This window comes from Thalassophryne amazonica, chromosome 9 (genome assembly GCF_902500255.1).
Source record: "Thalassophryne amazonica chromosome 9, fThaAma1.1, whole genome shotgun sequence".
NCBI classification, from domain to species: domain Eukaryota; kingdom Metazoa; phylum Chordata; class Actinopteri; order Batrachoidiformes; family Batrachoididae; genus Thalassophryne; species Thalassophryne amazonica.
In genome coordinates, this window is record NC_047111.1 from 26035210 (window position 1) to 26049939 (window position 14730).

At 40.3% G+C, this 14730-nt stretch overlaps 1 protein-coding gene and 1 long non-coding RNA gene across 2 annotated transcripts in view; both read right to left on the reverse strand.

Annotated features, from left to right (window-relative positions):
- ncam1a (neural cell adhesion molecule 1a) overlaps window positions 1-14730 on the reverse strand; it is a 947827-nt gene that overhangs the window by 332923 nt on the left and 600174 nt on the right.
- On the reverse strand, window positions 1165-13278 carry LOC117516929. Its single transcript, XR_004562577.1, has 3 exons — window positions 13265-13278; window positions 10837-10840; window positions 1165-1333 (listed from the first exon to the last, which is right to left on the reverse strand). It is a non-coding gene; the product is annotated as an uncharacterized LOC117516929 (long non-coding RNA).

Sequence of the window (14730 nt, forward strand, 5' to 3'; positions counted from 1 at the left end):
AAGTGTTCCTGAGCCTACGCGATAATATCCTTTACACAATGATGTCGGTTTTTAATGCAGTGCCGCCTGAGGGATCGAAGGTCACGGGCGTTCAATGTTGGTTTCGGCCCTGCTGCTTACGTGTAGAAAGTTCTCCAGATTCTCTGAATCTTCTGATTATATTATGGACTGTAGATGACAGAATCCCTAAGTTCCTTGCAATTGAAGGTTGAGAAACATTGTTCTTAAACTGTTGGACTATTTTTTTCACGCAGTTGTCCATAAAGTGGTGAACCTCACCCCATCTTTGCTTGTGAACGGCTGAGCCTTTTGGGGATGCTCCTTTTATACCCAATCATGACACTCAAATGTTTCCAATTAATTGTTCTTTGAGCATTCATCAACTTTTCCAGTCTTTTGTTGCCCCGTCCCAACTTTTTTGAAATGTGTTGCAGGCATTTATTTCAAAATGAGCAAATATTTGCACAAAAACAATGAAGTTTATCAGTTTGAACATTAAATATCTGAAATGAAATGGAATTATTATTTAAATCAATTAAATAATTATTAAATAATTATGCAAAAATTGATTTGTGATAAGCAGTGTTACCACAGTTAGTTTGACAAGTTACTTCATTAGTAGTTACTTTATACAGTTACTTCATTAGCAGCTGTGGACAACTTGCCAGCAACTACTGAATAAAACTAATAAAGCAACTAGTAACTAGTAACTTCGTTGCTTTTAAGATTGAGTACTCAGAAAAGTAGCCATTAGTTTGCTGATTAGTTACTTTACTGATTAACCAATCTTAAGGCCCTGTCACACCTTAACAATTTAGCCAGCATATGCCGACTGTATTAATAAACGCTGGCATACGTCTATATGCTATGGTTAAGATATGTGCAAGTTAAGAGTGTGCTGAAGCACAACTGTTGGCACACATTTCTTGTAATTTATTCATGCTGTTCATTGACTGGCTGAAAGCTGTAGTCCTCATGTGAAAAGACTGTTTCCAATATTAAACCATCTCACATGGAGTAAATGTAAAGTCTTAATCTTACCTGTTTGCTTCAGTGGGATTCATCATCACAGTCTGACGAAAACATATCCACATAAAGCCTCCTGCTTTTCAAAAACAACATCTGAAATTTTCAATTCAATTTATTTCATTTATATGTAAATTACCCCAAGGTTCCTCGCTTTGTCAGTGTGATGTATGACACATGAGCTTAGGCTAAGCTTTAGCTGGTGAAATTGGTGCCAACGTCTCACTGGACCAAGAACCATCATTTCAGTTTTATCAGAGTTTAAAAGTAGGAAGATGCTAGACATCCACCTTCACACTGATGCAAACTTCTAAGGATTTCTAAGTAGTTATCAGCATGTGTAACTGAGTATCATCAGCATAGCAGTGAAAGGTAATCTCAAAACACTTTAATTCCTTGTCATGGCTGAATAAACAAGTCCCTCAGCACTTTGCGTCACAGTTGCTCTGTCAGATGATGGTTTATGTGCTGGACATCATCCATCAGGTTGTTGAGTTGCAGGGCCTTGTCTGGCTGGGCCGATCCGGGGCCAGCACAGTCTCCTACAGCTGTAATCTGTTGGTTGGGTGTCTGTGGGTGCTGGCTCAAGTCTCGGCTGTCAGCGGAGTAGGGCTGCAGCTATCAATTATTTTTGTAATCGAGTATTCTATCGATTATTATGGCGATTAATCGAGTAATTGGATAAAAAGTACTTTTGCTTTTTAAAACATTAACAGTCCAGGGCTCTCCCTAAGTAATGGCACAATGTCACTGCGTCATCACGGAGATTGTCAATTTAGTGTATCCCTTTCTGTTTTCCTGGGGTGTCGGGAGCTCAGCCAAAGTCAGGCCAAAGTCTTGACATTTTGCTCAAATGGTGATGGCTTGTGGCTTTCTGTTTTTTGTTTTCCCAACTTGTAAAATGCAAGCATTTTTATTTATTGATTGATTGATTTATTAAGGTGGTGGACTGGGTCCCTGCATGAATTTCTTTTTAACACTGCGATTCAGCCAATGCTTTTCATTTTCAGCTGGAGGTTGAACATGCAGCCTCGGAGTCACTGTTTTTTATTATAATTTATTTTATTTGAGTTCCCGTTTTTGTGAAGCGTTGTGTGTTGCCCAAAAAAGCGAAAATTAAAAAGCGAAACACTTATTGCGAATCTAAGCAAAACACAGAAGAAAGCGTGGACTTCTTCCAGAGACTCTGTGGCCGGGACGGAGCTGGGTGAGGGCAGTGCTGAGCCGCTCACACCGGGTAGAGAGAGGCAGCAGCCAGCCGCCACATGTAGAGTGGCCAGCGGACGAAACTGTGTTGTTTTAAAAACACACTGCTTTGCTTTAAATGCACAGTAAACTATTTCAGATGATCAGCGTGGACCGTCTTTTTCATAAAGGCTTTATTTCATTCTGTTTGTCGCGTTGGAAAGCTGTAGCTATTGTGCTAATTTGATTAGCGCTTGCTCTAGTCTTCTTCTGTTTGTTTTTCTGGGGACGTTACAGTGCCACACACAGGCCTGGCATATGTACTACAATGCTAAACAAAGCTTCGAGGCACAGACTCACAGCGCCTCATTCATTAATGTCTCATTTACCACAGGGGTCAGTCAATTCTCTCTGGATGCTTTGAAATTATCCCATGGTCCACAAAAAAAGTTAAAATTACTCAGTTTTGTGTGCTCATCGATATTTAAGTGCTCTACCTGCCAATCAAAAGGGATCTGTCTGCGGTGGAAATGCAAACCATGCCAGACTTATGCGTTCTGACACGTATAATACTGTGCAGCATTGATCCGAACCACTCTGTGGAAACAGGGCTGTCAGTTTACGCTGGTTAAATCGTCAAGGTGTGACAATGGCATTAATTTATTAGACATACACCCACGTATACCAGTGTTTTTAATACCGTCAGCATACACAGGCTAAATCGTCAAGGTGTAACAGGGCTTTTAAGAGTAACCAAGTTAGGTTACTAGTTACCTTATTAGTTACATTCAGAAGCTGCGGTGTTGGCATGTGCTACCAAAGTAACTGTATAAAGCAGCTCATGAATTAACTGTATAAAGTAACAAAAAAGTAACTAATAAAGTAACTTTTCAAAGTAACTATGGCAACACTGGTGATAGGTCACTTCGGTGGCTGTCTTGGAAAATGGCAGCCATCTTGAATTTTCATTTGGCAAATTGATCAGATATGCTGAGTAATATCATGAGAATCACCATGTCAAATTTGATGCAAGTACCCCAAATGCATGATTTTTCCATTATCTGCCCCACTAACAGTGATGAAATGTACTTTTACCTGCTGCTGATTTTACTCAGAGAACAACCAGGAAACCACAATCTGAAGAACTAGGAGGTCTGGTGGGACTGTAGCCAGTGAGCAGGTCAGAAACATACCACGAATGAACCATGTAGTGATTTAAAAAGTATTTTAAAACAAATTCTTTGTAGGCAAGGAAGCCAGTGAAGTGATTTGTTTGTGATGATATTTTCTTCTCCCTGTGAGTACTGTGGCGCCTGAATTCTAAATGAGTTGAAGTCTTTATTATGTGTTTTTATAATCCTGTGAAAAGAACACTGCAGGAATCAAATTGCTTGAAAATGAATGCATGAACCAGTTTCTCAGAGTCTGCCAGTGATATAAAACTTTTTACCCTTGATATATTTTGAAGATGACAGAATGGCGAGTTTGTAATTGTGGGTGGATGATTTTTTTTATACTTGAGGTCCATGTCCATAATAACACCCAGGTTTCTGACCTGCTCACTGACACTATTGGTATCCAGTTTTCTTTGTCGACTCAGCATTTTATGAGATTATCAACTGGACTGAGATCATTGTAGAATTGAGTGTTGTCAGCATATGAATGATAATATTTATTATATTATAATATCATGTTTCCAAGTGGTATCATATACAGGATTTAGAGGAGTGGACCTAAAATTAAACCTTGTGTGACACCATAGATGATTTGGGAATTAAGTGATTTGAAGTTTCGAATGATCACAAATACATTTCTGTGCTTGGGAGAGGATGAGAACCAATGTAAGACACTGTCAGAGTCCACTGTTGTTGTGGAGTCTATCGATCAATATTTCATGATCTGTGGTATTAAAGGCAGCTGTGACAACTGTGCTCTCGTACAATGTGAATGGAATGTTGTTGTACTGTTGTTTGTGCTCAGCTTTAGTCAAAGTAATTCATGATATCAGACTGTTTCAGTGCTGTGATTGAGTCTGAAGTCTGATTGATATTTGTAGAATATACTGTATTATTATATGACTGCGACGCTATGTGCGCTCTGATTGGCCGAATACCGGTTGAATATTTTCCCACATCGGACTGATTTCCATGACAATCAGTCCAAAATGCGTATTTTCTTGACAAAAAAGAAGCTAAAAATGCGATTACAAAAAGCAAGTCGGACATGAACGTAATTCATAAATATGAAAACGGCATCTGAAAAAACACACAGGTTGAAAGCTTACCAGCTAAAGACTGGACCATCTGTTAGCAAGTTCTTTGTGGAGGTGAAGCGAACAACTCGGACTACGAGCCATCAGCAGCTTTCATATTCGGGCAATACTGTAAATTTGCGTGTTTATATATACAGTAAGGAAAATAAGTATTTGAACACCCTGTGATTTTGCAAGTTCTCCCACTTAGAAATCATGGAGAGGTCTGAAATTTTCATCTTAGGCGCTTGTCCACTGTGAGAGACATAATCTAAAAAAAAAAAAAAGAAATCCAGACATCACAATGTATGATTTTTTTACTAATTTATTTGTATGTTACTGCTGCAAATAAGTATTTGAACACCTGTGAAAATCAATGTTAATATTTTGTACAGTAGCCTTTGTTTGCAATTACAGAGGTCAAACGTTTCCTGTAGTTTTTCACCAGGTTTGCACACGCTGCAACAGGGACTTTGGTCCATTCCTCCACACCGATCTTCTCTAGATCAGCCAGGTTACTGGGCTGTCACTGAGAAATACGAGTTTGAGCTCCCTCCAAAGATTTTCTATTGGGTTTAAGTCTGAAGACTGGCCAGGCCACTCCAGAACCTTGATATGCTTCTTACGGAGCCACTCCTTGGTTATCCTGGCTGTATGCTTCGGGTCATTGTCATGTTGGAAGACCCATCCATGACCCATCTTCAATGCTCTAACTGAGGGAAGGAGGTTGTTCCCAAAATGTCGCAATACATGGCCCCGGTCATCCTCTCCTTAATATAGTGCGGTCGTCCTGTCCCATGTACAGAATAACACCCCCAAAGCATGATGCTTCCACCCCCATGCTTCACAGTAGGGACGGTGTTTTTGGGATGGTACTCAGCATTCTCCTTCCTCCAAACACGGGGAGTGGAATTAAGACCAAAAAGTTCTATTTTGGTCTCATCTGACCACATAACCTTCTCCCATGACTCCTCTGGATCATCCAAATGGTCATGGTCAAACTTAGGATGAGCCAGGACGTGTGCTGATTTGAGCAAGGGAACCTTCCGTGCCATGCATGATTTTAACCCATGATGTCTTAATGTATTACCCAAAGTAACCTTGGAAACAGTGGTGCCAGCTCTCTTCAGGTCATGCCATGCAGTTCTGGGCTGATTCTTCACCTTTCTTAGGATCATTGATATGCCACGAGGTGGGATCTTGCATGGAGCCCCAGTCCGAGGGAGATTGACAGTCATGTTTAGCTTCTTAGCTTTCTTCCATTTTCAAATAATTGCTGCAACAGTTGATCTTTTTTCATCATGCTGCAGGGATATCAGAGTAACATGTCAACACGTCAGTCTGATATTTCCCCGTACAGATCTCAGTCGGTTAATAATCCTTTATTATTACTTAGGAATTTGAATGATTGTGTGTACACCTGTTTTTGTGGATTTTGATTATGGAAGGGAGATGGGATCCTAACCTCCAGTTATTCATTTTGGATGCTTCCAGGTTATTGTTCTTGGGGGGGGGGGGGGGGGGGGGGGGAGTCTCTGCACACTTGAGGGAAGCTGGAAAAATACTGGATTGCAAGGATGAGTTTGATGTTGACCAGGTTATCGACCAACAAATAAAAAACGGACTTAGAGTTTAGTGGTGGATATAGTCAAGAGAACAGGAGGAACAGTTCTTACATTATTTCACAGATATCACAGGAATTTATCAATTTAAAGTTATTCATTTTCTGCAATGTGTTTAATGAGAAGTGTACATAATGTTGTTAAAACATTTTAAGATGATGTGGTATTGTTTCTGAGCAGAGATATTTTGTCCTGAAATTAGGCTACAAACTCATTACATTAGTTTGATGAGGCAAAATCAAGTCAGAGTCATTTAGTGGGATTAATACGTTTGTCACTGGTACAAAATAATGTGAAAGATCTATTTTGATTCGTAGCAATAAACTGTGTGAAATGTACAGCAAGACTGTCTGGAAGGCTTTACCTCATCACTATAGGAGCATGTTGTTTTTTTCTTTTTTGCAGATTTCAAAATCAACCTGGAGATTAGTTTTCCTCAGCTTCTGTTCAACTGTGTGACAGATTCCTTTATGGGTTTTGACACTCTGAGATCCTCTGAGGTGATTTGTGAGACGTACACATCCATTTTGTTTTGACTGTTGCAACATGATCTTGGGTTTGGGAATGTCTATCTCTTAAAATATTTAACATGTCTGCACAAGTAGATGAGGTGGATGATGTAAACTGGAGAAATGCTGGATGCACTGGTTTGTGGTATTATCATTTGTAGAAGGCCTTTTAACTCGGTTGTTGATTTTGGGTTGTTGACAATTACACTGCAGCATGGAAAAAATATGATGATTGGAAATTGCAACATCAAAGACACTGGTGACATTTGAACCTTTCGGGAGTACTAAATCAAGTACATGACCATAGCACATTTCCTGGACGCATCTGTGTGTGGTGGCTCAAGCGGCTCTCGTAGCCTCAGTCTACTCATTGTGAAGCTCCCACAAGTCCTTGAATCAACTTTGTTTGACAATCTTCCCAAGGCTGTGGTCATCCCTGTTGCTTGAGCAGCTTTTCCTACCACAGTGTTCCCTTCCAGTCAACTTTCCATGAATGTTTTGATCCAGCAATCAGTGAACAGGTAGGCCTTTCAGCAATGACCTTCTGTGACCCTCGTCTCTGACCATCCTAATGGAGAGGGTGTCAATGAGTGTGATCTGGATAACTGTCAAGTCAGCAGTCTTCCCCATGACTGTGGTTGTGTGTACTGAACCAGACTGAGAGATGCATCATATTAACACTACAAAATAGTGAGTTACTCAAATTTGAAATCAAATGTTGTAATTTTTTTTATATATTTTTAGCATGTAGGGTGTAATTATCAAAATGAAAAAGCTTGAAACTTACAATATATAAACCTTTCACCTTTTGAATAAATACTGAACTCACAATAATATTGTCTCATAACTACTCTCCTGCAGTGTATAAAAAAAATCAGGTTTTTGCCTTTTTTAATGGGTGATCATTGACAAGCATTGTAATATTGTCATACCACACAGTATAGCCACAAAGAAAGCTTTGTTTTTCTTTTAATTTCCAAAAAAAACTGCACGACAGCTGATTCTTTTCTTTCACAATGTCGATAAATTCTAGTTTATGCAATGCCACAGAGTCACACCAAAAGCTACAAACACTGACCCTTATGTCAGGGACCTGGTGCTGTTATTCATTTGCGTAGTTGGCAGAAATTGGTCTCTTCCACTTAGTGAAACAGGAAATCGTCATTTTTGTGCATCAAGTGTTTATGAGAGACTCAGCAAATAAGCAGTTTTGTGAGGGACTTTGTACTTTTCATCCACTGATGGATATTTATGTGCCCTAACATCGGTGTGCGTGTATGTGTGAGTGGGTGAAAGCGTGGCATCATTGTAAAGTGCTTTGAGCTTCTGATATAGATGGAAAAGCGACATATAAATTCAGTCCATTTACCATTTAGTGTTACATTTCTGCAGAGTGAATACAGAAAACATCAACCTGGAAATGGTGAGTGATTTTATTTTACATTTATTTTACACTGATATACAATTTTTTTTTCATATCGTACACGACCTTTGTGTAATAACTATACTAACAACACTATTTTTGTGAGATAACCTTGGACCAAAATTCTCCAAAATCTCATCACCTCCAGATATCTATTCAAGTAATATTCCCACCACATTTGATCCATTTAGGCTTCTTGGTTTTTGAGATTTACAAAAAAGGTACTCCAAACACCTCCAGATTAAAGTAAGTCCCTTCAGATGGTCCCTTGTTTGCATTCAGTGTCGCCACAGCAGATCCAAGGTGGATCTGCTTGTTGAGCTGGCACGTTTTAGATAAGATAAGACTTTATTGATCTCACAGTGGAGAAATTCACATGTTACGTCAGCTCTTAAAAAACACACTAGATGGGTGCGAGTAGAGGAAAATGTGGATCAAACAGCGTGTGCAAGGATAAGCAATAATAATACTTGTAACAATACAATAAAATAAGAAAATGAGGTAGAAATACTATATATATATATATATATATATATATATATATATATATATATGTATAGTAATTGAAAAAAATAGGAGCATCTTATTTACAATATGTGACCGGATGCCCTTCCTGACGGAACTCCACATTACATGGAAAAATGTGGCAGGGGTGTGATTTGAACCGGGAACCTCAAAACAAGGTACCTTTTAAACAAGGTACAAGACTGGCTTAATGATAACTGCCTGATGCTTAACACAACTAAAACAGTTTGTATGACATTTTCAAAAAGACCAGCAGAGAACAGTGTCGAAGTGTCGATAGGTGGAGAGGTACTTGAAACGGTATCCCATTTCAAGTACCTTGGAATCATCTTGGACTCTAATCTTTCCTTCAAAAAACATGTAAAAAAAGTTGTTAACACTGTAAAATTTAACCTTCAAAACTTTAAACAAATCAGGCTTTGTATTTTGACTGATGCTGCTAGATCGTACCTTCATTGTATGATCCTGCCTCATATTGAATATTGCTGCACAACATGGTCATTTGCTGGTATGACAGCATTAAAACCTTTAGAGCAACTTTATAAAAAAGCCATCAAAGTGTTTGCATAAAAGCCATATTCGACTTATTACTGTGATATTCTGCAGAAATGCCATATTTTAAGTTTTAACAACTTTATAATGTTTAAGCGTGCTTGTCTCATCTATAAAACTCTCCATGGCCTAGCCCCCCCTCCTGTGGAGGAATTTATTAGACATAGAGGTCCTAACCTTAGGACTCGGTCTGCTTCAAGAGGGGACTGTGAGGTGCCCCTCAGACGAACTGCCACAGGACAAAACACCATCTCTGTGAAGCGCTGTACAAACTGGAACAGCCTTCCAACAAGGATACAGTCCCACCCTGAGTGCTTTTAAAAATGAGCTTAAAGAATATGGCTCAAAAACAATAAAACCTGTCAACACAGGTGAGATGTATTGTACATAATCTCATGTTTTGTTTTAATTTATTTATTGTAATTGTTGTGTCTGAGGACTACAGATGGAAAGTAGCTTTTAGCTAAATCTGGCATATTTACACTAAGGCATGAAAATGTACAAAGTGTTCATTAATGCGCATTGTCCTCATCAAATAAACAATAAATAAATAAATAAATAAAAACCAAGTGCACAAACCACTTGCCCACCACCCCTACTTCTAATCACCTCCAGATATCTCATTAATATTCCCAATAAGTTTGAAAGAAGTCCATCCAGCCATTTTTAAGTTACCTTGACCACACACAAACGCACACACATGCCAGTGACAGTAATACCCTGCGGTAGTTACCCTGCGGACAGATTTTTCAGTGTACACCTTGAGAAGTGGATGACAAAAGAAGGAGCTCCAAGAGCTTCAACAGCACTGTGCGACATCTCATTCTATGAAGCAGCTTTTCTCAGTCCAATGAACCTTGCTAGACCTAAGGAAAAGGTTCTTTTGATAAATGCTGAATTTGAAAAGGTGCTAATCCACAGGCGCACCAACGAATGAACAGATTATTGCGTTACATAACAATACAATATTTATTGTATTGTTATGTAACGCATATATACATAACGTATATATATATATATATATATATATATATATATATATATATATAAGTAAAAGAAAAAAGTTTTATTAAGTGTTCTTACCTTAGAAACAGACGAATGCGGTTAATGGAGGTGGAGGCAGAGAAGGGAGGGACAGAGGTTTGCGCACCGTGTAAACACAAAACTAAATTTAAACTGTAGATCCTTAAAGTAATTAATTAATTGTAAACTTGCAGGTCTTTGGACCCGGAAACAGATTTATCACGTGATGCGTTACGTCAGAGCTTAACAATCGTATTGATACTTGAGAAATTATTATATAAATACATGGAGTAGTTTTCACTGTGTTGAATGCTTGTTTCCAAAGTAAAGGTCAAAGAAGGTCAACATCCAATGGATTCTGTGGCATGTGACATATGTTACCCCGCAATGTGACAACTAAGTGCAGCAGGATATTGCAATCTATTCATTTTCAAAATCCTGTTAAATCAGCCAAACATTTGCATCAACTCTTACCAGAAAAGGGCAGCGCAGTCTCGTTTGAACCCTGCGTGATATCACGGGATTTGACGACTTAAGGGGACAGCCGCTCCCGTTGCGCAATATATACATAGCATAACGTCACACGGGAAAATGGTGGCTGGTTTTGTTTTCGGCTGCAATCACCGAAGCAGTCGCAAAAAGTGCAATGTTTTTCAGTTCCCAGTAGAGAAGGGAAGACGAGACAAATGTGAGAGGTTATGCCGGTAAGTATTAGTCTACACAGCTAACCAGAGTAGCTGCGTTCTCTCGCCTGAAAAACCGCCTCGACATGTTTGTGCTCTGGGTCATAAACAAACTGCAGCACGTCCATATTCCACCATGTTGTTACTTTTTCTTTATATTTTCACTTTGTTTGTGTGTAATTTGCCCAAAATCTCAGAGAGAGTGCCGTGTTTCTGTCCCTGGAAGTAGAGAAATCACATCATTTGCGTCATATTTTACCCTTTTAGTGCCCGCCCTCAAACTAGACAGCGGTGCCCAATTGGAGCAACTTTAAATTCTGACCCCTCTACAAACTGAAATTGACATGTTTTACAATTTTTGCTATTTTTGTCCCATTACTCCTTATCATTCAGTCATTAGGTGACACAAAGTCCACCCTTTTGGAATCCCTTTGATCAGACAAATAATACAGTGTCCTACTTAAGGTGACTGGAGCATTTTTAAATGTTAACACTGGTGTAATCCTTGATTAGCCCCTTACCTGGCTATAGTTTCCACCCTGGGATGGCTATCTTACATAAATATTAACTAGGGATATATATTCCAAGTTAATTAATGGTGTGGCAGCACGGTGGCTTAGCGGTTAGCACTGTTGCCTCACATTGCTTCCTTTCTGTGTGGAGTTTCCATGTTCTCCCCTTGCTGGCATGGGTTCCCTCTGGGTGCTCTGGCTTCCTCTTCCTTCCAAAGACATGCAGGTTCGGTGAATTGGAAACTTGGCCCTGTGATGGATTGGTGGCTTGTCCAGGGTGTACCCCTTCTCCCACCCTATGGCCACTGGGATAGGCTCTATCTGCCCTGCAACTTTTAATTGAAATAAGCGGGTTTAGAAAACATATGAATGAAAAATTATGAGTGGTACGTTTTGCCACCCTATGTGGTGGTGACACGGTGGTGACATGCCCGCATTCAGGAGTCTGGCCCCAAGGCCAATTATGAGACATTCTGTAATAAAGAAAAACAAAGATTCCTTTGAGGTTGTATTGTGTAGTACATGCCAATATTGCAGTGCCTGCAACTGTTACATGCAGTCAATCTCTGCAAGAAAATTCTTTATATTCAGGTTGACTTATTGTAGTTTGTGCTCCATTTGGTGCTGGATTTATGAGCGAAAGACAAAGCAAAGGTTCCATAAACTAACCAATCAGTTCCTCAGAATTTTCCCATTGGTTGCATTACCTTCTCCAGAGTCAGCAAACACAAGAAAAACCTCATCCTGGCGACTCACTCTGGAATAGCCATGCTTCCCACACCAGCTGAACTCTGTTTAGTTGTCTTTAGAGTTGCAGATATGATCTGCTGATTCCTAGCCAGTATTCTTTGTTTTAGGAGGCAGAGCTCTGCGTTTGCTGTGTGGTATCTGTGATACATCGGCATGGGTGAAGGAAATGGATATGTTGTTTGCTTTGTATCTCTGGTCCATAAAAGCAAACTTACTGGGGGATGTGGTTTTCCTGTCGGGCCTGTTGGCGTGTGACTGAGGTCGTTCATGTGGCAGAGGTTCTTATCCTGCAAATCGAACCTTTTAGAATTCATCACACAAAGAACTAAAGCTAACACAGCAATGTCTTTTGTTGTAGAGATTTAAAGTCACGTTTACAGCTTTTGTTGATTTCTAAGGCCATGACTGGTTATTAAAGTACCAGTCATTAAAGTATATACATACACACACACACACACACACATATATATATATATATATATATAGTTGCCAAAACCCAGAGCGCTTTATCGTCACAGCAGTTTAAACAGTTCTTGACTCTTCACTGTTAGCTCTTTTCTACACAATCAGAGGCGATTTGAGGGGACGGTGTGTAGAGTTTGGATAAAGGGATGAAGCTATCTGTGCCCAAACATTCACTCATCACACATATCTCTCCTGTCAGCCTGTCCTCACTGTCAGCCCTCTCTTATAGTCCGTCTTTACTCCTCATGGTTTCCCCGCTCTGGCATCCTGGTACTCCTCCCACAGGCACAGTATGCTGTGCTATCACAAACAGCAGCTCCACCACCCTTCACATCAGCTTACTCCGCTTTACATTCTTGTTTTTTTGGGGGGTTTTTTTACGCCCAACTGTGTGGAAGAAGAAACCAGCACTGGCTGTAAATCTGAACTTTGGACAAGACGCCTCTCTACTGAGCAACAGCGGTGGAGGCAGATGGAGATCTTTCTGCTGCATTCACATCATATTTGGGAACCACAATAACTTATGCAAAACACAATACCCTCAGAATCCTGGGGTAGTCATGGTTTGTGGCTGAATATTTGTGTTTATCAAGCCCAGGGTGACCGGAATGAGAGTGTGCTAATGTCTTCCAAAATCACAAAGTCCTTCTGGGAGGAAGTGTTTGTGAATCTGGACCAGCAAGGACAAACGCCAAACCTCAACGATTATATCTCCACCAGTGTGGAACGACTTCCAACTCAATGTCAAACAATTCATTCAGAACCTGACCCCCCCCCCCAAAATGTGTGCCAGAAAACAGCAGCTCCTGAAGTGGGAGCTATGATGACATCATCAATGGCTTAAAATAGGTGGACGAACCAAACCAGTAAACAACTCCAGTAATTTCAAGATGTGACAGGAACATTGTGAGGAGAAATTGTGGGAAAAAAAGAATAAAGTAAAATTAGATCCAAAATGACACTGTTTGTTATGTTCTGAGAGGACAATATAGTCTTTCCATTACAAATGTGTACAAATGTTAAGTGATAACTCAGCCACATGGGGTGTGCAGCCAGTACATTCTGAGTGCCGGTCCCAAGCCCGGATAAATGAGGAGGGTTGCGTCAGGAAGGGCATCCGGCGTAAAACAAGTCAACCCAACTATGCAGACTCAGAATCGAATTCCCATACCGGATCGGTCGCGGCCCGGGTTAATCACGTCCGCCACAGGTGCTATTGCCCAACAGGGTGCCGGTGGAAATTGGGCTACTGCTGGGCGAAGACGACGAAGAAGAGGAGGAAAACCTTGCCATGAACAGCGGGAGAAGAAGAAAACTAGAAGGGTGGAAATGAGAGTGGGGACTTTGAATGTTGGTAGTATGACTGGTAAAGGGAGAAAGCTGGCTGATATGATGGAGAGGAGAAAAGTAGACATATTGTGTGTGCAAGAGACCAAGTGGAAGGGAAGTAAGAGCAGGAGCATTGGCGGTGGGTACAAGTTGTTGTACCATGGTGAGGACAGGAAGAGAAATGGTGTTGGGGTCATTTTAAAGGAAGAGTATGTTAAAAGTGTGTTGGAGGTTAAGCGAGTGTCTGACAGGGTGATGAGTGTGAAGTTGGAAATTGAAGGGGTGATGATGAATATCATCAGTACATATGGCCCACAGGTAGGTTGTGAGATGAAGGAGAAAGAAGATTTCTGGAGTGTATTAGATGAGGTGGTGGAGAGTGTGCCCAAGCATGAAAGAGTGGTGATAGGAGCAGACTTCAATGGGCATGTTGGTGAAGGGAACAGAGGTGATGAGGAAGTAATGGGTAGATATGGTATCAAGGATAGGAATGGGGAAGGACAGATGGTAGTTGATTTTGCAAAAAGGATGGAAATGGCTGTGGTGAATACCTACTTTAAGAAAAGGGAGGAGCACAGGGTAACATATAAGAGTGGAGGAAGGTGCACACAGGTGGACTACATTCTTTATAGGAGATGCAAGCTAAAATAAATCACAGACTGTAAGGTGGTAGCAGGAGAGAGTGTCACTAGACAGCATAGGATGGTTGTTTGTAGGATGACTTTAGAGGTAAAGCAGAAGAAGAGAGTGAGAGCTCAACAAAGGATCAGATGGTGGAAGCTGAAGGAGGAAGACTGTTGTGTGAAATTTAGCGAGCAGGTGAGAGAAGCACTAGTTGGAGGGGAAGCAATTTTGGACAACTGGAAAAGTACTGC